Below are 26,249 nucleotides of genomic sequence, written 5' to 3'. Positions count from 1 at the left end.
AGAGGGGGTAGAGAGAGAAGAGGGGAGGGGAGGGGGGGGAGGGGGGGATAGTAGAGGATAGGAAAGGCAGCAGAATACAACAGACACTAGTATGGCAATATGTAAATCAGTGGATGTGTAACCGATGTGATTCTGCAATCTGTATTTGGGGTAAAAATGGGAGTTCATAACCCACTTGAATCAAAGTGTGAAATATGATATGTCAAGAACTATGTAATGTTTTGAACAACCAACAATAAAAATTTAAAAAAAAGAAAATAAAAATCCAGTGTAAAGCATGACCAACAGACTAGATCAGATTAGATCCAATCAGACAGATCTCATAAAGAAGCAGGGGTTTTTAATCCTGACATCAGGTGAAGTTGAATTCAAGCCAAATTTAATTAGAAGGGACAAAAAGGGACATTTCATACTGCTTAAAGGAATTATACATCAACAAAACATAGCAATCATAAATATTTAAGCCCAAAACAATGGAAGTCAATGGAAGTATCTATATACATCAAAGAAACCCTTCTCAATTTCAAGATTCAAATAGATCACAACATAGTAATACTAAGTGATTTTAACATACCTCTCTCACCACTGAATAGATGCTCCAAACAAAACTAAACAAAGAACTATAGAACTAAATAATACAATCAATAATTTATACCATATATATATATATATATATATATATATAGAGAGAGAGAGAGAGAGAGAGAGAGAGTATTTTATCCATCAATGATCAAATACGCTTTCTTCTCAGCAGCACATGAATCCTTCTCTAAAATAAACCATATCTTATGCTATAAAGTAACTCTTAGAAAACACAAAAATAAATAAATAAAATAAAAAATAGAGATACCTTGCATTCTATCAGATCATAATGGAATGAAATAATAATCAATGATAAGACAAAAATAGAAGCTACTCTAACACCTGGAGACTGAATAATATATTAATAAATAACCAATGGATAGCAGAAGAAATCAGGGATAAAATAAAAAATACTTAGAAGTAAATGAGAATAGTGACACAAAATCTCTGGGACACTATGAAGATAATTCTAAGAGGAAAGTTATTGTATTGAGCACAGCCATTAAAAGAATAGAAAATAGCCAAATAAATAACCTAACATTACATCTCAAAGCCCTAGAAGAAATCAACACCAAAGCAATAGAAGACAGGAAATAATTACAACCAGAACTGAAATCAATGAAATTGAAAAAAAATCAAAAATTGGTTCTTTGGAAAAATAAATACAATGGATAAACCCTAACCATGCTACCAAAGAGAAAGAGAGAGAAAACTCAAATTACTAAAATTTGTGATGGAAAAGGAAATACCACAATGGACATTACTGAAATACAGGCAATAATCAGAAACTGTTTTGAAAATTCATACTAAAATAAAATAGAAAATCTTGAAGACATTGACAAATTTCTGAGACATATGACCTACCCAAACTGAATAAGGAGGACATACACAATTTCAACATATCAATTTCAAGCACTGAAATAGTATATGCCATTAAAAGCCTATCAATCAAGAAAAGTCCAGTACCAGATGGATTTTCAGCCAAGTTCCATAAGATCTTCAAAGATGAATAAACACCAATACTCCTCAAATTATTCCATGAAATAGAAAATGAAGGAACCTTTCCAAACTCATTCTATGAAGCTAGTATCACCCTGATACTAAAACCAGACAAAGACACATCAAGGAAAGAAAACTTCAGACCAATATCCCTGATGAATTTAGAAGCAAAAATTCTCAATAAAATTCTTGCAAATCACATCCAAATCATATTAAAAAGATAGCACACCACAATCAAGTAGGGTTTATCCCAGAGATGCAAGGTTGGTTCAACATATGGAAATCAACAAATATAATTCATCACATCAATAGACTTAAAGACAAGAATCATATGATCATCTTAATAGATGCAGAAAAAGCAGTTCACAAAATTCAGCACCCCTTCATGTTCAAAACTCTAGAAAATCTAGGGATAGTGGGAATATATCTCAATATTGTAAAAGCTATATATGCTAAACCCAAGCCAACATCATTCTAAACAGAGAAAAATAGAAAGCATTTCCTCTAAAAACTGGAACAAGACAAGGATGCCCCTATGCTCAGCACTTTTATTCAACATCATCCTTGAAACTCTAGGCAGAGTCATTTGACAGAAGAAAGAAATTAAAGGGATATGAATAGGAAAAGAAAAACTCAGATTATCCGTATTTACTGATGACATGATTCTGTATCTAGAAGACCTAAAAAACTCCACTAGAAAACTTATACAACTTATAAATGAGTTCAGCAAAGTAGAGAATATAAAATTAACAACCATAAATAAATTGCATTCCTATACATCAGTGATAGGTTGCCTGAAAGAGAAATTAGAAAAACTACCCCATTCACAATAGTCTTAAAAAAATAAAATATTTGGGAATGAATCTAACAAAAGAGGTGAAAGACCTCTACAATGAAAACTGCAGAACACTAAAGAAAGAAATTGAAGAAGACCTTAGAAGATGGAAGGATATCTGCTCTTGGATAGGCAGAATTAATATTGTCAAAATGGCCATACTAACAAAAGCATTATGCAGAATTAATACAATTCCTATTAAAATCCCAATGATATTCCTCATACAAATAAAAAAAAGCAGTCATAAAATTCATTTGGAAAAATAAGAGGCCCATAATAGCCAAAGCATTCCTCAATGAAAAAGTGAAGCAGGAGGCATCACAATAGCAGACCTTAAATTACACTACAGAGCTATAGTAACCAAAACCACATGGTATTGGCACCAAAACAGACATGTAGACCAATGTTGCAGAATAAAAGACACAGAGACAAATCCACAAAGTACAGTTATCTCATATTAAACAAAGGCACCAAAAACATACTTTGGAGAAAATATAGCCTCTTACAAATGGTGCTGGAAAAACTGGAAATCCATAATAGCAAAAGGAAATTAAACCCCTATCTCTCACCCTGTACAAACTCAACTCAAAGTGGATTAAGGATGTAAGCATTAGACCATTAGAAGAAAAAATTGGCCCAAATACACATCATGTCAGCTTGGGAACTGACTTCTTTAACAAAACTTGTAAAATGCAAAAGTAAAATTAAGAATCAAAAAATTGGATGGATTTAAACTAACAAGCTTCTTTACAGTAAAGGAAACAATTAAGAATGTGAAGAAAGAGCCTACAGAATGGAAAAAAAAATCTTTGCCATCTGTACCTCAGTGCATTAATCTCCAAGATAAATAAAGAGCACAAAAAACTTAGCAACAACAAAAAACTAAACAAACAAACAAAACAAAAAAAAATCAATAAATGGCCAAAGGAACTGAACAGGCACTTCACTGAAGAAAAAATATGACCAGTCAACAAATCAGTCAACAAGTTCAACATCACTAGCAATTAAAATAAATAAAATACAAAAAAGTGCTGGGGGATGTGGCTCAGTGGTTAAGTGCCACTGAGCTCAATCCCTGGTACAAAGAAAAAAAAAAAAAGAACTTTTGTAACTATGTTCATCAAGGATATTGGTCTGTAGTTTTCTTTTCTTGATTTGTCCTTATGCAGTTTGGGAATTAGGGTGGTAATGACTTCATAGAATGAAATTGGAAGCATTGTCCCCTCTTCCAATTTCATGTAATAATTTAAGGAATATTGGGGTTAGTTCTTTAAAAATCTGGTAAAATTCAGTTATGAATTCATGTAGTAATGAGTTTTTCTGTATTTGGAGGGATATATGTATATATATATCTTGCTTCACAGGTGTTCCTCTATGGCAGTACAAGAAAACGAAGATGCAGGAATTTCTCTTTCCAAAATCTATAACTTTAAATGTGATCTTTAAAAACCGCCTTCCCACCACAGCTCTCCGTTCACTGGCTAAGAGAAGAGGGGTATTTCTCACTAATCAGCTCACTATGCAGTTTCTCTGTCAACTAAGTTCAGTCTGATTCTCTCTTCTTCCACTGCTGCCCAAACAGTTTCTAACTTTGGTTCTTTCCTTCTCTCTGTTTGTGTCACCAGTCACCTGGCCCTGGGTCAGTGGTGTGGGGTCAGGTTTGAAACTGACAAACTTCCTCTCATTCTTCCTCTTGATCATCGGTTTCATTCCTGAGGATCAAATAAAACTATATAATTTACACTGCAGGGCTGAAGCATGCTTCTCCAAAGAAGTGATTCTCCTTCTCGGCTTGAACTCTAAGCAAAAATTAGCAAGGCCAAGAGTCGAATCTGGAGCTTTCTAGGCACAGAGAGCAACAGGTATGAAATCTGAATTATTTCTTATTGATGCCAGAGGCAGGAAAGTTCTTAAGACACTTATTTCAAATGTATCATGTATCATTTGACCATTGTCAGAGAGGAGAAGGTTTTCTTTCAAGCTGATGAACTTAGAAGGTATTTATTTCAAAATAACATCCTCATCTCCTTTCCCTGTTGTTTTTCCAGGTGGACTTTATCTTCACCAATAGACAAAATTCATTAGAAAGCATCTACCAAAAAGAAAAAAAATGACATATGTCAAAGAATCCATAATTGTGTGCTAGAAGGTAACACTTGGGTGTGCAGAGGCATTGTTCACAGGAAGCAAGGAGGATCGGAGTCAGGGGCCAGCTCAAGGGATCCTGGGAGAAATAAATGGTAATTTTGATTACAAAGTGCTAAAAGAAATTTAACAGTGGGAGAATTAAAAGGGAATGAAAGTGAGCAAGAAATATAAAATCGAGGTTAATACCTAGCAAGGGAAGAGTGGTAATGATCCAGAAAACAAATGTTGACTAAGTTGGAGAGAGGATTGGATGTAGAGAGCAAACAGTCCCAGGATAAAAGCTGGACAGAATCAAACCCGTAAGGAGAAAGATGCAATAAACAAGGGCAAACAGCCCCTAAATTGGAGCTATGGGACAGGTGCTCAGCCAGGAGCCTGTGAGTATAAATAGGGAGGTTGCCTTTTTCTAACTCCATCTGAAGGGCAGTTAGCCTGGTCACAGCCTTGCTACAGAGCTCAAGAGTTCATCTCATCTGCAGAGAAAGGGAGTGTGTTATATAAGCAGAAGGTATTAACCTGCTCATTATCAAGGGAGAAGCTGACTTCCCACACACAGAAGAAAAGCCCCCAGAGCACAGGGCTGTGGCCTTTGCAGACATAACTGATAAAGAGAGATATAATCAAGTGTTCTTGCTGCAAATACTCATGTTAAGAACTTGGGTTATTTTTATGTGTAGTGCAACAGCAATTAAAGGCCCAAAGGAAAAACATCACGTGACTCAAAGGGCAGCTTAGCTAAAGAGAACATGCTGAAATGAGAAGTGAGTCAAGCTTCTCTCAGACGTCTCCCTTTGCCAATAAAATAAAACCAGAGATTTAGCAAGTCCCTGTAGGAGACACTCGGGGTTGTGATCTGGTGGGTGACTTGGTGTTACAAAGAGAAATATGGCAGTAAGTAGAAACAATGTGAGACCTCTGTTTGCTTTGTCGAATAAGCTTGGGCAGGTCCTGTAACTCCTATAGAGTGTGAGCCTTTTCTTTTGAGAAATGGTTAAGAGATATTTTATCTCTAAAGTCTTTCCTAGATCTAAAATTGTTGTATTCCAAAAATCATATCATTTGAGAAATGTCACATGCCCCATAGTGTAACCAGATAAATCAGGAGGGCTGTGATAGGTGGAAGGCAAAGGAAGGATGTCCACAGAAGGGGAACACAGGTGAGCCCATGTAGGCTCTGTACATAGCCTACAAGCCACAGAGTGTCTTTCCTAATGTCTATTCCCACAGACTACCTTTTGCTATCTGGATTTCTATTTCTGCTGAGATAGAGAGATTTAATTTTTTTTCTTTACCCATGAAACTTTCTCATCTGTGGCAACCTAAAACTATAAGTAGAATAGAAAATAAGAAACCATTTTCAATTCTTCAATCTTAAAGTCCTGGGGAGTTAAGTCAACAAGATATTCATGGTTTTCTCACAGAGAAGATTTCCAGCATCTCTTATCATGTACATATAGAGTATTTCATTTAATTTATAGGATTCCCATGGTTTTCTTCAAGTGAAGCTATGATGAGTAATAAGACTTTCTCTTTGAAGAATGTACTTCCTGGGCCCACTAGGGTTTAAACTGTATACATACTCATAGGTTTTTGTAAAAATTGTGATTTTCTTATTACATTTCTAAAATAGCGTCTGAATAATACATGCTTCAGTGAACAGAGAAAATACAGTTTGGTGCTCAAGTTCACATTATTGGTTGGCATTGCAAATTTATATATTCATACTGTTAATAAAACTGTGTTTTTTTAAAAAAAACATGCAGCAATTTTAATATAGTTCTTGCAGAAAGAACAGGCCTGACTTTGTCTGGAAAATGCTGTCTCTGAAGAACCTAAAACATTAAAGAGCTTGGAAGTTTTCTCCTTATAATGAAAAAACTCTGAGAAATCTGGAAATCAATGTCTTTTCTTGGATTCATGATAGAACTGAATTTTCAGGACAAATTTTCCACTTCAAAATCTGGAGAGAAAGGTGAATACTGAGAGTTACAGCTGAAGTGTGCTTACTTTGAACAGAAAGTGGGCATCATAAACTAGTTAAATGTTAAGAAAGATTTAAATAGTTATTTTGATGAATTTTTGGAGGCTTACTGTGGACTAGCATGACAAGGATAAATTCCTGGGAACCACAGACTTACGGGGACATTTGTATTCTTGCAGCATACACGAGCTCTTGCCCCATACAATATGTTCATCATTCAATAGAAAACTTATGAGGGATGCCAAAAAAAAAAAAAAAAAAGGAAACACAGTCTGAAGAGACAAACCAGGTCTTGGATCCAGACTCATACAGATTTTGAAAAGGTCATATAGAAAGTTTAACATGGCTATGATTAATATGTAGAGGGAGCTAATGGGAAAACCATACAAGGGCAGAGGCAAGAACAAATAATACAATCAGAAAAACAGAAATTCTAAAAAAGAATCAAATGAAAATTCTAGAAATAAAAACTGTAAACAAATGAAGAATGCCTTTGATGAACTCCTGAGTATACTCAACAAGGCTGAGGAAAGACTGAGGTTGAAAATAGGTCACACCAAACTGAAAGGCAAAGAGGAAAAAAATGATTAAAAAACAGAGCAGAAAATTCAAGAGCTATAGGGTGGTTTCAAAACATGTATGTAATTGAAATATGAGATGGTAAATAAAGAGACAATGGAGCTGGAGAATGATTCAAATGTGTAATAATAACTGATAGTTTTCCAAATTTAATAACAGAATTTAATACACAGATATAAGAAACTAAGGTATCATAAAGTAGAATAGGTATGCAAAACAAAAGCAACAACAAACAACCCATACCTATGTGCATCATATTCAAAATGCAAAAAAGAAAAAAAAAAGAAGACCAAGAAAGGAATCCTGAAAAAAGTTAGAGAAAAATACCACTTGTAGAAGGATAAACATAAAAATTATATCAGATTTCCTAGTAGAAACTACATAGGCAAGAAGAGAGTGTTGGGAAATATTTAAGTTTTGACTTTGATTAAAAATCCCATCAACCTTGAATTATATATCTAGCAAAAAATATTCTTTCAAAATGAAGGAGAGATAAACAATTTTTTAGACAAATAAATACTATGGGATTCAAACTTAGCAGACCTGTGTTGTCTTAAATGTTAAAAGAATTTCTTTTGGGAGAAGGAAATGATGTGGATCAGAATATTAGAGAGATGTAGATGACTGATCTACAAGATGCCTGTTTGCTAATGCAGTAATGGTAAGAATATATTGGGAACTATAGCATTTGGATAAATGAAGTACATACAGCAACAATGGAAGGTCTGGGAGGGAGGAACTTTGCATGTACCAGTAGAACATGCAAAGCAGAATTTAGTATTATTTGAAGGTAGGTTTAGATTACCTAAAACTGTATGTTGTAAGCTTTAAGGAAACCACATATTTTTAAAAAAGAAATATAATTGATGCACCAAGAGAAGAAATAAAGGGAAGCTATACAGATGTACATTTTAAACAGCCAGAAGAAGAAAAGAGTTATAAATATGTTAAAACCAACAGATGAATAATTCCTTTAAATAAGTCATCTAACTACTCCAACCAAAAGACAGAGACTATCAGATAAGAAAACAAGACCCCAAGATATGTTATTTATACAAAACTCACTTTAAATATAAAGACTGACAAATTAAATGACTAGAGAAAGATAATAGCCTTCTAATACTAATCAAAAGAAAACTGGAGTAGCTATATTAATTTTAGACCAAGCAGTCTTTAGAACAAGGGGCCTTGTCTGGAGTGGTGCTCCATGATGATAAGTAGGGTGATTCTCCAAGATGACACGACAGTCCTGAAGGAATATAGAACAGCAACAGAGTGCCAAAGTACAGGAAGCAAAACCTGACATAGCCAAGTGAGGGACAGACAACCTACTGCTCTTCCTGGAGAATTTAACCCTCCCCATCAGTAACCAAACTAAGCAGGTAGAAAAATCACTAAAGATATAGTTTACTTGAATAGCACTATTAATCAACTTGATTTAATTAAAATGTATAGAATCTTGCATCCAACAAGAACAGAATACACGTTCTTTTCAAATCTACATGGAACATTATTTAACATAGACAACATTAAAAAGGATAAACCATATCTTAACAAATTCAAAAGAATAGAAGCCATACAAAATTCTCAGAGCACAGTGAAATTAAACTTAGAAAACAATAATAGAAATATACTTGGAATATCATCAAATATTTAGAGGATATGTACATATCTACATAATACAATGAATAAAAAAAATCAAGAGAAATATGCATAAATGTATTTTGAACCAAATCAAAATGAAAACAACATCAAAATTTGCGATGGCTCATGCCTTAATCCCAGCAGTTCAGGAAGCTGAGGCAGGAGGATCGAGAGTTCAAAGCCAGCCTCAGCAATTTAGCAAGGCCTCAAGCAACTCAGTGAGATCCTGTCTCTAAATAAAATATAACATAGGGCTGGGGATGTGACTTACTGGTTAAGTGCCCCTGGATTCCATCCCCAGTACCCCCTCCCACAAAAAAAAGGGTGTGGGGGGAGGGATGTACTGAAAGCAGTGCTTTAGAGTTTTATAGGGTTAAATACATATATGAGGAAATAAGGAAGATCTGTAAAGATTCAACCAGGGGAAACTGAAAAGATGTTAAGGCCTAAAGCAAGCAGAATAAAAGAAGAAACAAAAATAGAGTGGAAATCAATGCAACTGAAAACAAGAAAATCAATTAAACCAAAAGCTTGTGTCTTAGACAGATCAATAAATTGATAAACCTCTAGCAAGGAAAACCAAGAATAGAAATACAAAAAGTTTCCAAAATCAAATATAAAAGATGGACATTTAAAAGGATAGTAAACTAATTCTACAATTGGACATAGTGATGCACACCTGTAATACCAGCAACTCAGGAAGCTGAGACAGGAGGATCTCAAGTTTGAGGCCAAACTTAGCAACTTAGCAAGACCCTGTCTCAAAAAAAAATTATTTAAAAGAAGGATTAGGTATGTAGCTCAGAGGTAAAGTGCAACTGGGTTCAATGCCCAATACTGCAAAAATAAATAAATAAGAATAAATTAAAATAAATACGTGGAGAATAATACAAGCAATACTGTAACCAAAACATTGATATTTACATAATGTACCAATATCTTGAAAGACGCCACCTACTGAACTCTTAGAAGGAGATATAGATAAGTAGCTCTATATCTATTAAATAAATTGATTCAATAATCAATAAACTTTAAAAAGGCAACTATTAGACCCAGAAGTTTTACTCGCATTTTCTGCCAAATATTTAAAGAAGAAACAATATCAATTTTCTTCACAATGTCATAAAGAAAATGGAAGCAGAAGGAATATTTTAGGAAGCTGTTGCCACTCAATACCAAAAGTAGACTGACATGACAAGAAAATAAAACTATTGACAAGCATTTCTCATGTATATCAACATAGAAACTTCAATTAAACAATAGTAAATTAAATCCAGTGAGGTGTAAAAAGAACTCTAGACCACAATTAAGTGGGATTTATGGCAGGTATGCAAGGCTGGTACAACATTAAAATAAAACTATCAGTATAATTTACCACATCAACAGACTAAATAAGAAAAATCGTATGATTATATCAAGCATCCGGAAAAAAAAAAACTTTGACAATACATAGCACTGGTTCATGTTAAAAACTCAAAAAAGAAAAAAAAAAACCCACTGGAATAGAGGAGAACTGAATTTCTTCAAGAACATCTACAAAATAATTTACATCTAACATCATAATTAATAGTGAGAAACTGGATGCATTTCCTCTAAGATCAAGAGCAGGGCAGGATGCCTTCTCTTTGTGTTCCTATTCAACATTATACTGGAAATTCTAGCTGGCGTGATAAGACAATCCAAGAAAACAAAAGGCACATAGATTGGGAAGCAAGAAATAAAACTGACTTGATTTATAGATGACATGATTATCTATATTGAAAAACCCTGAAGCATCAATGAAAAAACAGTTCAAGAAAGTAATATGTGAGTGCTTCAAGGTTTCAGTATACCAAGATGCTATACAAAATAATAGTGATAATAAAATATAATACATAAAAATCAATTACTCTCTTACATACCAAACAATAAACAATCAGCATTTAAAAATTTCAAAAACAGTACTATACACCATAGCATTCCCAGAAAAGAAACACTTGGTCTAACAACATCTATATGAGATCTGTATACAGAAAATTGCACAACAATGATAAAAAAATTTAAAAAGGTCCATGTTTGTGGATTTGAAAACTTGATATTTTTAACTTTAATGGGTTTATCACTATAGGTGTATGAAGTTATAGATTAGCAAGAGTAAAGGAACTAGGTATAAAATAAATATCCGTTGGTCCATATGGATGTAAGTAATTGATTGAATAAACAAATGGAGGAGAATAAACAAACTTTCAATGCAGAAGAATTCTATATAATTTGCACAAATATGCTGCCTTTCATAAGGTAGAGCACCATTCTCCATTCCTTTAGTGTGGGCTGTTACATAGTGACTTTCTCCTGAAATGTACAATATGGAAGGGCAGTGGGGGGCGGAAAAAACGAGGTCGGTATACAGAGAAGGCACTTGACAAAGTTATCTTAAGCCAGATGATCAAATGTAAAATCAACAATGATAAATTGCATTGGTAGTATATATACTTGATAGTATAAGAATGTCACTTTGCCTTTGTGGGTTTCCTCCCAAATAAACATATTAGTTTATTATTTTTTTTTTCAGGGCAGGGGATGGCACCAGGGATTGAACTCAGGGGCACTCGGTCACAGAGCCATATCCCCAGCCCTAATTTGTATTTTATTTAGAGATAAAGTCTCACTGAGTTGCTTAGCACTTCACTTTTGCTGAGACTGGCTTTGAACTTGCTATCCTCCTGCCTCAACCTCCCAAGCTGCTAGGATTATAGGCATGTACCATCACACTTGGCTAAATGACCTTTAATAATAGAAGATGCTTGTAATAAAAAAACTGGATGTGAGGCATCCTGGACTCTCTTTGCAATAATTCTGTAAATCTAAACTTGTATGACACTGTAGTAGTGGATACATGTCATTAGATATTTATCAGAAGTCACAGAATGTATGCCACAAAAAGTGAAACTTAAGTTTAGTTCTGAACTTTGGTTAATAATAATGCATCAACATTGGCCTATCAAGGATAATACATGTACCACACTCATTCAGGATGTTAAAAATAGGGAAAATTGGAGTGGTTTGAGGTTTACATGGGAATTCAGTATTTTTAACTCTATTTTTCCCCTGCACACTGAAAAGTATACCCCCCAAAAGTCTATTAGTTTAAAAAGATACAAAAAAGCAGAGAAAGCTAATTAATTAAAAAATTTTAAAGCCCTTAAAATTTTACCCTCTGCCAACTGAGTGGAGAACTAAAATAGAAAAGTATTGTAAAAGGTAATAAAGAAAAGGCTCAAGCCGATTGAAGTTTCTTGAGCCCAGAGAGCAAAGTCCAGCAGAGAGGTTGTGCATGGGCAGGCCAGTCGGTACATCCTGGAGCATCTTTGGAGAGCGGGTTGCCTATGCCCATCTGGAAAGCTGTATTGATGACGTCTGACTCCTCAAATCCTGTTTTCAAGGGAAGTGATGTTTTGCTGATTCATGGTTTCCCAGCCTCAAGCAGAAGAGTTTACCCACATTTTCTGTCCAAACACACTCCACCTGGGATTTTAGATCCATTAAACTCTTCCAAATGATTGGTAATAGCAAGCCTCCAGGACTTCATTAGTAGAAACAAATATTTGACTTTATGAAGGAACATCTTGTTGATTCCAAGGGAAAGAGGCATTGAGTCACAAGGCCTGCTGTTGATACCATCATTTTTGCATAAGAAGGATAACTGTCTCCTTTCTCAGAGATTCTAAAGGCTCATTCCAGTACCTATCTCTACATTACAAACTATCCCATACTCAAGGGTTAAACCCAACATTTTATCTTGCACATATTTTGACAATTAGACCTTTAGGAAGGGCTTGAATAGTTAGTCCTTGCTTCATCATTCTCTGGCATGAGTTGGACCCCAGGTTCTTTGTGGGAAGAGAATGAATTGTCATCATTTAATCTGCCACACACCTTCCAATATACTGCATGGTTAAAAAAAGGTCAGTGTCTGATCAGAGTTGGCCCATATCCTACAAACTGAAATAAATATCACCAGAAACCAGACTTCTAGGGAGATAGTGTTTTCTCTTAGGAACAGCCTGCCTAGTCATCAACAAAGTGTGGACCAAAACGAGAAACACTGAAAACAATCTAAACCAAAAAGATGGGGGGAAATGGCTACACCACAATGAGACCCATATCCTGTGTTGTTTTTGTTATTTGTATTTTTTCATATTTGCATTTCACTTAGTGGAAAGCAAATAGGATGCCTTCATGATAATACTTCATGATAATAAACTCCAGGGTGAGTTTCATTAGTTTTGTTACCATCTGTATGTCAAGGTGTAGGAACATTTTAAAAATGTCCTAGTCGTCATTATCAGTAAGATGTAGCATTTTATAACTGTATGCAATGTGGATATCATGAGTATACTCTCCTTTCTTTTATACTTGAGAAAACTGTGGCCAGAGCTATAAATCATCATGCCCAGGGTCTCACAACAATTTAACACATTATACAACTAATATTTAGACACCAGTGCAGTGCTCTTGTCATAACACTGGGCATTGTGGGAAAAGGTGGGGCCACAGTTATTTGTAGGTACACAGAAGAGCTTCTAATCCATCATTAACTGCCATTGATGCCTGAAATTCTTCCCACAGGGACTCATTTGATGTCACTCCTGGTAAAGAGTAACCACACAAGTAAAGCCATTGTGTATGAGTGGAAAGGGAGGAATTAAAACAGAGAATTCCCACATTTTGGTATAGACATGCTTATTTGGCAAATCTTCCTTTCCTTATGGAATAGCCTAGAACATCTTGAAGACTATGGTTGGTTTTGAAGCTTTGTAGCTTTTGAAGACTATGGTAGGTTTTGAGATAAAGGGACTACCAAGAGTAGAGCACATTTGAACATTTGTAGAAGAACAGGGATGACTTGGAGAAGGATGACATTGCTGACCCTTGTTTTTGTGCTTAGTGGAGAGCCATATTTAAAAGGCAATGTCCTTCAAAGAAATGCAAAATAAAGAGCCATCATTCTGGTTTCAATGCAAAGCCTTGGTCATCCAGGTAGACACAAAGGTGTGAATTAGAAAAATCAAGAGAAAGCAGCATGATGAGAAATTAGTAATTGTCAAAGTTGAAAGATAATTCAAACCCAGATGCAGTACAACTGTCACGGTATATGTCACTGTATCATCTGAATAAAAAAAAAAAATTAGCAGTGTCTTGTCTGCTTTTTTCTGCCGGTATGAAGAGAGTTGCTGCATGCCACAGATGTTCTCCATAGAAAGATGTCAAACCTGAAATGACAGTGCTAGCAATCAAAGACATTGTACATCAGAGAATGCAAAATGTAACAAATCGCCATCTACCCACAGTAAATTCATCTGATTGCTGTGCCCAGCCTCTTCCCTCCCCAAACTGCCTGCCGAATTTTAAAGATGTGACATTGTATCATAGGTGACCCAGTTTTCTGGGAGCCTAGTTTAGGACCCTCTACCAGTCTGGGGAATCTGAAAAGTACACAGTAGGTGATTTAGTCTACCATAGCCATAAAATAAATGATCATCCGCAAAAATTAATTCCCCCCTGTATGAAGTAGTAACGAAGTCTCATTAAAAAGTGTTCTGGTTTGAGTGTTGCTAAGTTACTAGTCTGTTGATGTAATGCAATTCTTGGCAAATTAGTGACAATTTGGATCCCCCTATTTGCCTTCCTCTCTACCTGTAAAGGTATCTGGAGATGAGCAAATGATGATGTCCAAAACCCCCTGGGGCAGAGATTTGAGAACTAGGGAGCCAAGGAAGATTTTAGGAATATATTGATCCAAATACCACATTTAATATGATCAATTTGATTTAGTTTAACAGGGATCCTCCTCAAGTGTTCATCACAAGTGTCCCAGTCAAGCTCTGGATGGACAAGGATAAATAAAATATAGCTCAATACCCTTTAGAAACTTCAGTTTATTGGATGAGAGAAACCAGTAAGTAAGATGATTCAGATTCCATGTGGTAATCTGTATGCTGAAAAGCACCTAGCAGGTCATGGGAGTTGCATGAATGAGGCTGATAAAGGAATCATACTGTACCAGGTACCATTGGTTCGTCTTTAATAACCAGTGGGAGAAAGACAGGTGGATGGGAGGAGAAGGTGATGAGGATATTTCTGCTAGAAGAAATGGATCAGGTCAGGTGCAGCATGACACACACGTGAACTGTCAATGAGCATACAGGGCTGTGTCTGGGAGAGGCACTGGGGGACAGACCAAAGAGGGACACATGCTGCAAAGAGCAAACCTACACCTAAGAAGTGAGAGGCTATTTTGAATGATAGAGAGAAGTGAATCCCAACCAGGTTAGTTGTCTAAGGCCATGTCAGTCAATTGAAGAAAAAGCTATGGAACTGAGCCTTCAGTGTGGGTAAAATTTTTACTGAAAAAGGAAGGGCATTCTAGGGGTCACCACCACTCCCAAAATACATCCTTTTCTCTTTTGGCAAAAATATATGGAGCCTGTTGAAAGTGATTTTATTTTGCTTTACCTTCTCATTCTTCTTCCCTCCCCCTGGTTCTGCCCAAGCAAATGTACTGTATTTACTTGGATGTTTGCTCTTTTTCTGCCTACCTAATCAATTCCCTCCTACATGTTTTTTCCATTATACATTTCCACAGCTAAAAATACCCATTTTGTACTTTTAAGCACCCGGTCTTACTTTTTATCTCCAGAACTTTTAAAATATGACATTTTAACATGTGCTTCTGTTAGGGGGCATCTAAAAATACAGTTTCATCTCTCTTTGGTCACATTTTTCTATAACATCTTAAACACATTTTATTACATTATGAAACAAGGAATTTCCTTTTTATTACAAGCACCTGAGAGATGTTTGCTCAATCATATCTAACCTGTTTAATTTTGACTTTTTTTGGAAAATCAATTTCAGTTATTACCGCAGCACGATTGGGAAGAGCTGAACCTGTTGACCTTTGAATTCCATGCTTTCTTGTAAGGTATATAAGATTTTGTTCTATCAGGTGACAGCAGAGAGGAGAGGAGTGGACAGTGACTCTGCAGGGACAAAGGGAAGGCTCCCAGCACACCATTTGTATAATAGTGTGATTATAATATTGTGTTAACTTTTTTGTCTCTGTGACCAAAATACCTGGCAAGAACAACTCAGAGGGGAAAGATTTATTTTGGCTCAAGGTTTCAGAGTTCTCAGCCTATGGTTGCTCTGGGCTTGAAATCAGGCAGAACATCAGAGCAGAAGAGCATGGTAGAAGAAAGCAATTCAGCTCACAGCAGCCAGGAAGTAGAGAGAGGGAGACAGAGGGGCCAGAAGCAAGATTAAACTCATCCAGGGCATGACCCTAGTGCCCTTCTTCGTCCAGCCAGGTCCTACCTCCAAATAATCCAGCTATTAATTCATTGATGGATTAATCCACTGATGAGGCCAGAACATTCATGATCTAATCACTGCCTTAAAGACCCACCCCTGAACGTTGCTGCATTGAGGAACAAGCCTTCAATACATGAGCTTTTAAGGAACATTCCAGATTCAAATCATAACAAATATGAAATTGCATTTACCATAACAGGGAAACTATATATGCATCACTTTAAGGGCAGCAACCAAACTCTGCTGTAAATAAAACAGGTACAATAAAATGCCTTTTTTTGAGAGAGAGAGAGAGAGAGAGAGAGAGAGAGAGAGAGAGAATTTTTAATACTTGTTTTTTAGTTTTCGGTGGACACAACAACTTTATTTTATTTTTATGTGGTGCTGAGGATCGAACCCAGCACCCCGCCATGCCACGCGAGCACGCTACCACTTGAGCCACATTCCTAGCCCAATAAAATGCCTTTTAAGAACTGGAAAATTAAAGGACATTTCATGGAGGAAGTAGTAGAGAAAACAGTACATAGAGGAAAAAGATCAAGAGGGCAGGAGGAGGGGAGGATATGAGAAAGTACTGGGGTACATAATTTGGTAGGATATACCAAATTAGGCTGTTCTGGTACAAATATACCACAATGAATTCACATAAATATAATGATAATGCACTAGTTAAAATAATAATAATGATGATAATAACAAGAATAGTAGAAGTAAGATCAATAGTGTAGAACAAGTGGATCAGGGAGAGAGAGGAGAGGGAAAGGGAAGGTTCTGGGGAAGAGATTTAGCAAATTATGTTATGTGCATATATGAATATGGCATGAGTCTCCTTATTCTGTACATTAATGCACCAATAAAAATAAAAGACCACGGAAGGAACTAAATAATTTGCTAACTCGATTGCTATCTTTATGATTCTTTTACATTCTTGTTCAGTACTCAGGAACATGTGCTCAGTGAAAGCAATAGAATGAATCAGACATAACTTTTCTAAGTTCATATATGCATACATGACTAGTGTAACTCCATGTCATGTAAAACCACAAAAAATGGGATGTTATATATACCATGTATGTATAATATGTCAAAAAACACTCTAGTGTCATATATATCTAAAAGGAAGAAACAAAAAAATTTAAAAATTGAGAAAAAACTTGGAAAATCAGTAAGAAATGAGTTGCAGATTCTACATGTTTGTATACACAAAGCTATGCCTGTGTACCATCTTCATGGCAAATTAGTTCTTCGAATTTTATAAGGCACTGTGCTATAGCAGGAATAGACAGGTATATCTGGGGCCAAATCCCATTGTTCTACTCATTAGTGGTATGATCTTGGCAGAGTTATTTAATTGCTCGTTGTCTTATTCCATAGTCTTAGCTACTATAACAGAGAACCATACACTGAGTCCTGATAAACAACAGAAATTTGTTTCTGATAATTCTGGAGTCTGAGAAGCCCAAGAAAGTCTTTGGAAGATTTGGTGTCTTCCTGGTTCAAAAATAGTTGTCTTCTTGCTGAAAGAATGATAACCGATTACCAATACAAATCAGGTAGGGGATCTGGGAGCTTAGACTTTATTAGTTTCATGGTAGATATGGCTCTTCCTATTCCACTCTTGTTACTGAATGGAAAACCTGGCTATTTAATAATAAACAGCCAGAAATGTTTAGTGAATGCTCACTGTGGGTCAGCTCCTAGTATAAGAGCTCACCATGTTTTATTCATCTGTTGTAGTCAGCTTTTTCACCACTGTGACCAAGAGACCTGACAAGAATGATTTTAGGGGAGGAAAAGTTTATTTGGGATTTATGATTTCAGAGGTCTCAGTCCGTAGAGAAATGACTCCATTGCTTTGGACCAGAGATGAAGCAGAATATCATGGTGGAAAGATACGGAGGAGAAAAGTCTCTCAAGATATTGCACCAGAAAGGAGATGAGGAGAGAGAGAGAGAGAGATGGAGATGTGTGGGGGAGAAAGAGGGCCAGCACCCTTCATCATGGACAAAATATAAACTACAAAGTCACACATTTAGTGACCCACCTCCTTCAACCGCAACCTACTTGCTTACAGTTAATCCCTACCGGTGGATTAATGTACTGATTAGGTTAAAACTCTCATAATCATTTCATCTCTAAACTTTCTTGCATTATCTCACACTGAGCCTTTAGAAGACATCTAATATCTAAACGGTAATACTGTTTAACTTAATATATCTAATCTTCAAAATAATCTCAGAAAGTAGCTATGACTGAGTCCCATTTTAAAAAGGGAGGGAAGTGAGACACAGAGATGTTTTATAATTTGCAAAATGTCAACATGTGGGATAACATGTGCTGAGATTCAAATCCAGGATGCTTACTATAGGACCAGGATTTTCAATCACTGCCCTATTCTGTCTTATAAAGGAGAGAAAAGAAAAGCTGAATGTGGATGTGTATCCGAGAAAAGATTATATGCCCTGCCACTTGTCACCTATTCTCCTTCTCTGATTTTCATAGGTTTGGAGGGTAAGAGAGGCCCAAGCTAATATTTATGCATGGAAGTCAAAGAATAGCAAACTCATATCATTCCCTGTGCCCAAGCACAGTCCAGGGGTCAGAGAAGGAATGGCTTAATCTATGCTATATCTGGTAGAGACAACACTGTTCCAAAGCTGTAAATGGGGACTTCACAGACAGATGAGAGGTGTGGCCCTGCAGTGGATGCTGTTCAGGCCCCACCCAGATTCCTCTAGATCCCCTTAACATTTGGATGCACTCTTCCTACAACTTCAGTGTACTTGTGAGTCTGTTATAGTTTAGATATAAGGTGTCCCCCAAATCCTCCTGTTAATGCAGGAATATTCAGAGGTGAAATGTTTGCATTGTGGGAACTATTACCTAATCAGTTTATCCTAGTTTGAATGGACTAACTGAGTGGTCACTGTAGGCTGGCAGGGCATGGCTGGAGGAGGTGGCTCAGTGGGGTCATGCCCTGGAAGCATGCATCTTCCCTGAGTCCCTTCCTCCTCTTTCTCTGCTTCTTGACCCATTATGAGCTGAGCAGCTTTCCTTCCCTGGACCTTTCCCCCATGATGTGCTGCCTCACCTTGAGCCCAGAGCAATGGAGTCAACCATCTATGAACTGAGACCTCTGACACCCTCAGCTCCAAATAAACTTTCCATTCTCTAAGTTGTTCTTTTTGCATATGGTGACACAAAAGTTAACTAAAAGAGTCTAACAGGGGTTCTTCTTCAGACGATGCCCTTGGACTAGTGGAGCTGCTTTATCTGACAGCTACTGACTGATAGTGTTGGGAATATGTGAACCCCCAGGTCCCTTAGAAACCCAAAGATGTAATTTACATACCAGAGCTCCCTGTGGGATCAGGCTAAGGATGTCCTCTGCAGGTGTTTCCTGGAATCATTTCTTGCTTGGCTTCCTCCTCTTCCCTGTCCAGCTTCCCTCACTTCATTACCCATCTGCCACAGGATCCTCATCTCAATAAATCACTTGCACAGGACTCTTCATCCCACTGTCTGTTTTTTAGGGAACTTAACAAGCTAAATGTTTCAAAATGCTTAAAATCTAAACAGATTGTTATCATACATATATGGAAACAAGAACTCTTACAAAATAGCACATACACAGACACTAGTGATGAATAAAATATAAACTCAATGTGAATGCATCAGCCCTAAGGTGGATACAGTCAACTGTATCTCATGTAGCAGCAAGCAAGGGGGATTCCGTGAAAGTGGTGACTTTATGGACTTATAAAGTGAATATCGTGAACAGATCGGAAGATATAAAATAGTCCATGTCAACCTGCTTTTATAGGGTCATATTTGGAGGCTTTCAAAGCAGAATTCACACTTGAGGGAGTTTTGCAATTTTTAGACGTGAACATTTGAAACCTAAATAACTTTACTATGACATTTACTGTATATGTGAATTTAGATACATCAGTATGCAACCATTCTGCTTTAAAGTTATAAAGTATTTTTCATAGAAATACCATAACCAATCATTCCTGTTTCTATATTAGCTCAAAGCATAGCACAAACCCTGGTTAATGCTCTCTGCTTTTGTGAAGCAAATATTTAATTCTATAAATAATATTTTAAGATTAAAAATAGTTTTAAATCTTAAAAAACAAATATATGTATACACACACACAATAGAGTGTATAATCTTAAGTATACAACTCCATATATTTCTATAAAGCCAACTCACTACCCAGATCAGCAAGTGGAACCCTTGCACCTTAGTGGGCTCTTTGTGATCTCTTCCAGTCAATGCCTCTTGCTAAAGGTAATTCCAAAATTTGACAATTATCACAAGACAATACTTTCCTGTTTTTTAAGTTTATTTGGGTAGGACCATGAATTATGTACTTTGAGTTTGTTTTCCCTGAATCTAATGTTTTGTTGATAATTCATCCTGTTTAATTACTGTGAAGTATTCCATTGTGTGACTCTACTGCCATTGACCTTTTACAATGATGTGAGTATGCCTTGTCGCCTGAAGTTTCTGTGCCAGAGACGTATTCCCCAGTGGAACAGAACTGAGAGGTGACAGAATCTGTTAGAGGTGGGAGCTAAGGGGGAGGTGATGAGGTTAATGGGGCACCACATTCAGAAGAGACGAATGCTCATCCGTAGAAAGTGGGTTAGGCTTTGTGGGACTGGATCAGTTACCACAAGAATATGAGGTTTTAAAGTGAATTTGGGTTTTTTGGTTGGCTCTCTTGCTTCTTCTCTTACTATGTTATTAATCTCTCTCTCTCACCCACAATTCTTTTTTCTTTAAAAATTTTTTTTTTGTAGTTGTAGATGGATGGAATGCTTTTACTTTATTTATTTATTTTTATGTGATGCTGAGGATTGAACCAAGTGCCTCACACATGCTAGGCAAGTGCTCTGCCGCTGAGCTACAGCCCCAGCCCTTTCACAATTATTGAGATACTATCTGTCATGAGACCCTCACCAAAAGCCAAAGAACTAAATTCTTGTACCATGCTCTTGGATCTCCAGAACTGTGAGCTAAATAAACCTCTTTATTTATAAATTACTCAGTTTCAAGAATTCAGGAAATACAAAACAAACTGAGACATATATCAATACTACTATTGATGAATATATGGATGGCTTTCAGTTTGGAACTTGTGTTGTTTTCCTGGGGCTTTGTTAACAGAAATATATTCTCTCATAGTTTTAGAGGACAGAAGCCTAAAATTTAGGTGGTTAAGAGAAGTCCCCCATGAAGTCTCTAAGAGACAATCCTTCCTTGCATCTTCTAGCTTCCGGTGGTTCCAAATGGTCCTAGGCTTCTGGCTTCACTAATCCAATCGCTGCCTCTGTCTTTATACAGCCTTATCCTCTTCTTCCTCTTCTCTCTGTCTCATGACAAATCAGGATACTTGTCATTGGATTCAGAGTCCATCCTGCTAATCAAAGATGATCTCATGTCAAGAGCCTTAACTTAATTGTATCTGCAAAGATTCCTTTTCCAAATAAAGTTACAATCACAGGTTCTTGGGTTAAGATGTAGACATATCTGTGGGGAACACCATTCAGCATTCAATAGGGTGATTAGGAGTAATGTTGCTATCAACATTCTCATACATCTCTTGGCAGGAACATATATGCATTTCTTCTTGGCTTGATACCTAGAAGTAGAAGTGTAAGGGTATTGGTTTGGCTTTAGTATATACCACTAAACTGTTGTCCAAAGTGGTTATGGTATACCTCAGAGGTCACCAAGACTAATGCAGCATGTTACATATGCAAAACTAAAAAGAATGAAACTAAGATATGTTAGCTAATTACCCAGAAGTTTCACAGATGATTAGCAGCAGAGCAGAAATGAACATATTTTTTAAAATGGCACAGGACACTGCTTAGCAATGCTAATATCCCCTAGTGTTTTCCTTGAATTTCACATTTCACATAAAACACAATTAGCAGATCTGTTCATTAGCCCAAATGCAAATATGCTGACATTTCTTTTCCACATGCACAGTGCTGTCTCCCCAGTGGCTGAATGGAGAATGCCCAAGTAGGGGATTGTAGTCCAACCTTGGCATTTTAAGATGGGCAACTCAAACGCGAAGATGAGAAGTGTCTTTCTTTTTGCTACTGTATGGAGGCGAGTCTTGCGTTATCTTGCTAGTTACCATGATGATTTCAGTTATTTATAGAGAAAAGTTTCTTTAGGACCCTGTATTTTCTGGAGAATGATTACCAAAAAAATTTTTTAAATGCTCTGTCAGAGAAAATGGGGAGCAAGGAGTCAGTTATTGCCATTTTGAAAAGAGAGATGAGATGAGAGGAAAAAGGATCAAGTAAAGGGCTGAGCCCCATAGTTGAACGTGGTAACAGAAGGCCAGGGAGACTAGGGTGGCAAGATTATTGGAAATACTTTACAGAATGGGAAACACCTGGCATGTGTTTCTGCTCTGTTTGCAACATGGTGCATGATCTACTTCCCTCAAATGCCTGACAAAAGAAGAAATCATTTTATGTTGGGAAAAGAGCTGGATTTTATCTTTGGGTTGTTAACATTTTAGTTGAGACAATGCATATTAAAAGATGAACTCAGGTCAGAGTGATAGCGTGAGAACATTTGTTCCATCCCAGGAATTCTAAGAAAATTTGGGACTATTATGAAAATTTTTAGTATGCAGAAGAGGGAGATTGAAGCAATTGTTCAGAGGATTCTGGGCCAGGGGCTCTTAGTGTACATCAGTTTCCACTATATGGGTACTTCCAAGGGAGTAGGTTTAGTACTGGAATATTCTGACACCTAGTCCAGTGTTCTTTTCTGTAAATTGAGCTTGGCTAACAATGTCCTAATATGGCCCATAATGTGCATGCGACTTTGGAAAAATTATATTTGCTGCTCTCCCATGACTGAGATGTGTACAATATCTACATACCCTTTGATTAAAACCTTGGCTGAATTTAAGCAAGATGATGGTAATCAGTGACCAGCTTTATTTGGCAGCACTTGGGGATTTTAGTGCTGTTTATAGTTTTTTTCTTTCTTGGTCTTACTCATTTCTTGGTCTCTGAGCATTCCCTCTGTGTTTCCCAGGGGGACGTCCTTCTATAATACAAGTGTCTTTTCTGCTGCCACAGGAATTTGGAATTTTGTCAAACATTTGGCTCCTGCTTCCAGGACAAAATGATCCTAAGAATGACCCTGTTTGGTCACCTGACAGGCTGAGAACCTTGTTTAGCTTCCCACTTTGATTACTTTCTCTGACTCCTGGGGATTACAATCAAACTGTCATCTTCAGAAGCAAGTGTCTGGTTCTAAACAAGATGCACTTTCTCTGTAGCCCCATGTAGGAGGAAATTATGTATTATCTGTCCTCTCAGATTGATGAGCAAAGGAAATTGAAGAGGTCTTTGCTTTGCTGAGGTTGTGAAGGGGCACTTGGGCTTCTGGATGTTGTTGACCACCAAACTACACAGAGGTGGATGTTGGGGAAAACTGTAGGAGGAGAGGCTTGTCTGATCATTTGGATGTAATTGAAACACTGGGGTGACCCCTTAAGCCACTGAGGGGTCATCGGGCCCTATAGAAGAAGAAAGTCCAAAAAAATTAGTTTGGTGACATATGCCAGTACTTTACCCATGTGGGGTTGGAGGGAAGAGGGAATTAGTGACTTTTTTTTTCTTTTTAGCTGTGTGTAGGAAAAAGATATTCCTGTCGGACATCTCAGTCAAGAGCAGAGCATCAATGGCCCTAGGAGGAGATTGGGTGCTCTTTCTGGTGATAATTTAAGCAATAAAACTGTGAATGCTATGCATACTTCTCTGAAATCTTAGTAACTTTGTTCTGTGGATCTAGATGAGATCTTAATGTTTCTGACATGAAGGAACATTAGGAGAGGTGATCATAAAGGTAGAGGGATCCTTGAGTTTATATAAGGCAGGAGGATGAAGGTTTTAAGGTTTTCCACAAAGAGAATATAAGCCTTCAAGGTACCAAAGTTGAGAAATTGCTTTCAGTAATGACAAAATAGACTTTTATTTACTTTTAAAATCAGTGCTACAGAAGAGGGCCAAGTCTATATCTTGAGCCACTTTGAGCTCACATTTGAGCTCAGTTGGCTCCCACTGAAGCTTATAACTTGTGGAAACAAGGGGTTTTATAGGCCATGAGAGAAATCTCAGATGGAATATGTTGCTGGGAGCCATTAGCCAAGTAGGTATGACAATTTCCTTGCCAGCGTACCCCATGTTGCTTAGTGGAAGGACTCGTGGAAATAGGACATTTTGCAGTGACATTGCAGTTAGGTGACCTTGCTCAAGGACCAGGGCGGATCTGGGATTAGGGTGTTCCCGGTTTAGGATAATCGGGTTTAGGGCGTTCCAGGTTTAAGATTATTTCTGCTGGGAATAGGGCGTATCCTGCTGCCTGAGTTCCCCCTTGAGTTCTCACGGGATTCAGACAGTATAGTTTGGGAGATAGAAGCCCAGTGGATGTGGATTTGGGCAGAGAACGTGGATTTCCCCAGAACGTGATTGTAGACGGCTGGTGTGAGTTCGGGAATAAAGAGTTGCTGTTTGAATCTACAAGCTGTGTGGTGGCTCGTGATTGTGTGCCCAGCCAGACTGCGGCATTTGTGCCCAGCCAGACTGTGGCAATATGTTTTTCTGTTTTAGGGCTTACAAAGAAGCCAGGTCTAGGTTTTGTCAGTATTCCAATTACTATCGCTATGTAATAAACTATTCCCAAACTTAATGAAATCAAACAACCATTTTATTCTGCTCGTAGATTCTGTGGGTCAAGAGTTGGGATGGGAATGACTTGTCTCTTTTCTGCAATGTTTGGGACCCATCTGGGGAGATTCAAAGAGAGTAACTTAAGAGGCTGGGGCTGGGATCATCTGGAAATATTATTCACATGTCTGTTCCCCTACCCATACCCCCACTGGCAGTTGGCTCAGATCTCTGCTGGGCTGTTGGCTGGGACACTTAGCACATTAACTCACCATGTGGCTTCTCTTGGTGATCTAGTTTGGTTTTCCTTCATGTGTCTGGGTTCTAAGACCAAATTCTCCAAAAGAAGGCAAGCATGTATATATAGCAGCTTTGTGATCTTCCCTTGGAAGTCATGTCACATTATTTCCATTATACTTCCTCAGTCATGGCAACAATGAGTTCCATATGTGTCTAAGGACAGGAGATGTAGACACTCCAATATTCCCTAGGAGCAGATTTGAAGTTACACTGTAAGAAGATCATGTGGGATAAAATATACCCTCACAGTCATCTTTGGAAAATGCAGTCTGCCACAGTTACCCATGATTTGGGAGATAATAGATAGAGAGATAGGTGATGAGCAGAGGAATAGATTGAGCATCTCACGTGTGCACTGAAGAAGTGCTTATAGTCACAGAATACCAACATCATGGAATCTACCCTTGTAGACTCAAGGCCTATGACCACAGTCTCTACCATAAACACATTTACCAACATGTGTGGCTGGTCATAATTGGGCTGGAGGAGGAAAATTGAGGTAGTATCCTATTTCAGATTGCTATAACTACACACCATAGACTAGATGGCTTATAAAAGACAGAAAATTATTTTCAATGATTGAAGACTGGAAGTCCACGATCAGGGTGTGAACCCAACTGGGTTCAGATGAAGACCCTCCATGTTACAGATTGCTAACTTCTTGTTGTATCCTTGCATGGTGGAAAGAGAGCAAGCTAGCTCTCTGGTATCTTCTTATTAGGATACTAATAACATTCATGCAGTATCCAACCTCATGACCTAATTACCTACTAAAGGTTCTACCTCCAAACACCATCACATTGTGATCAGGGTTTCAATATTTGAATATTAGGGAGACATAAATATTCAGCCCATTTCAGGGAGCATAGTGAAAACTAAACTCCACCGCTGACCAAACAACTCTACAGCATGCCCTTCTGCCTGTGAGTTGGCAATGTGCCTACCTTGTAGAGAAACACAAAGTTGGTTCCAAGTGTTTTCAGGTTCAAAGATATCAAGCCCTCTTTGCTTGTTGGTAAGTTGTCTAGAATGGTTGTTTGACTAACCCCAGGGATGCTGACTGAGGAATGTACAATTTCCTTTTGAAACACAATTCTGCATGCTACCCAT

Source organism: Marmota marmota, unplaced genomic scaffold, assembly GCF_001458135.2.
Source record: "Marmota marmota marmota unplaced genomic scaffold, marMar, whole genome shotgun sequence".
Lineage (NCBI taxonomy): Eukaryota > Metazoa > Chordata > Mammalia > Rodentia > Sciuridae > Marmota > Marmota marmota.
Note: the sequence above shows the minus strand (reverse complement) of the source record.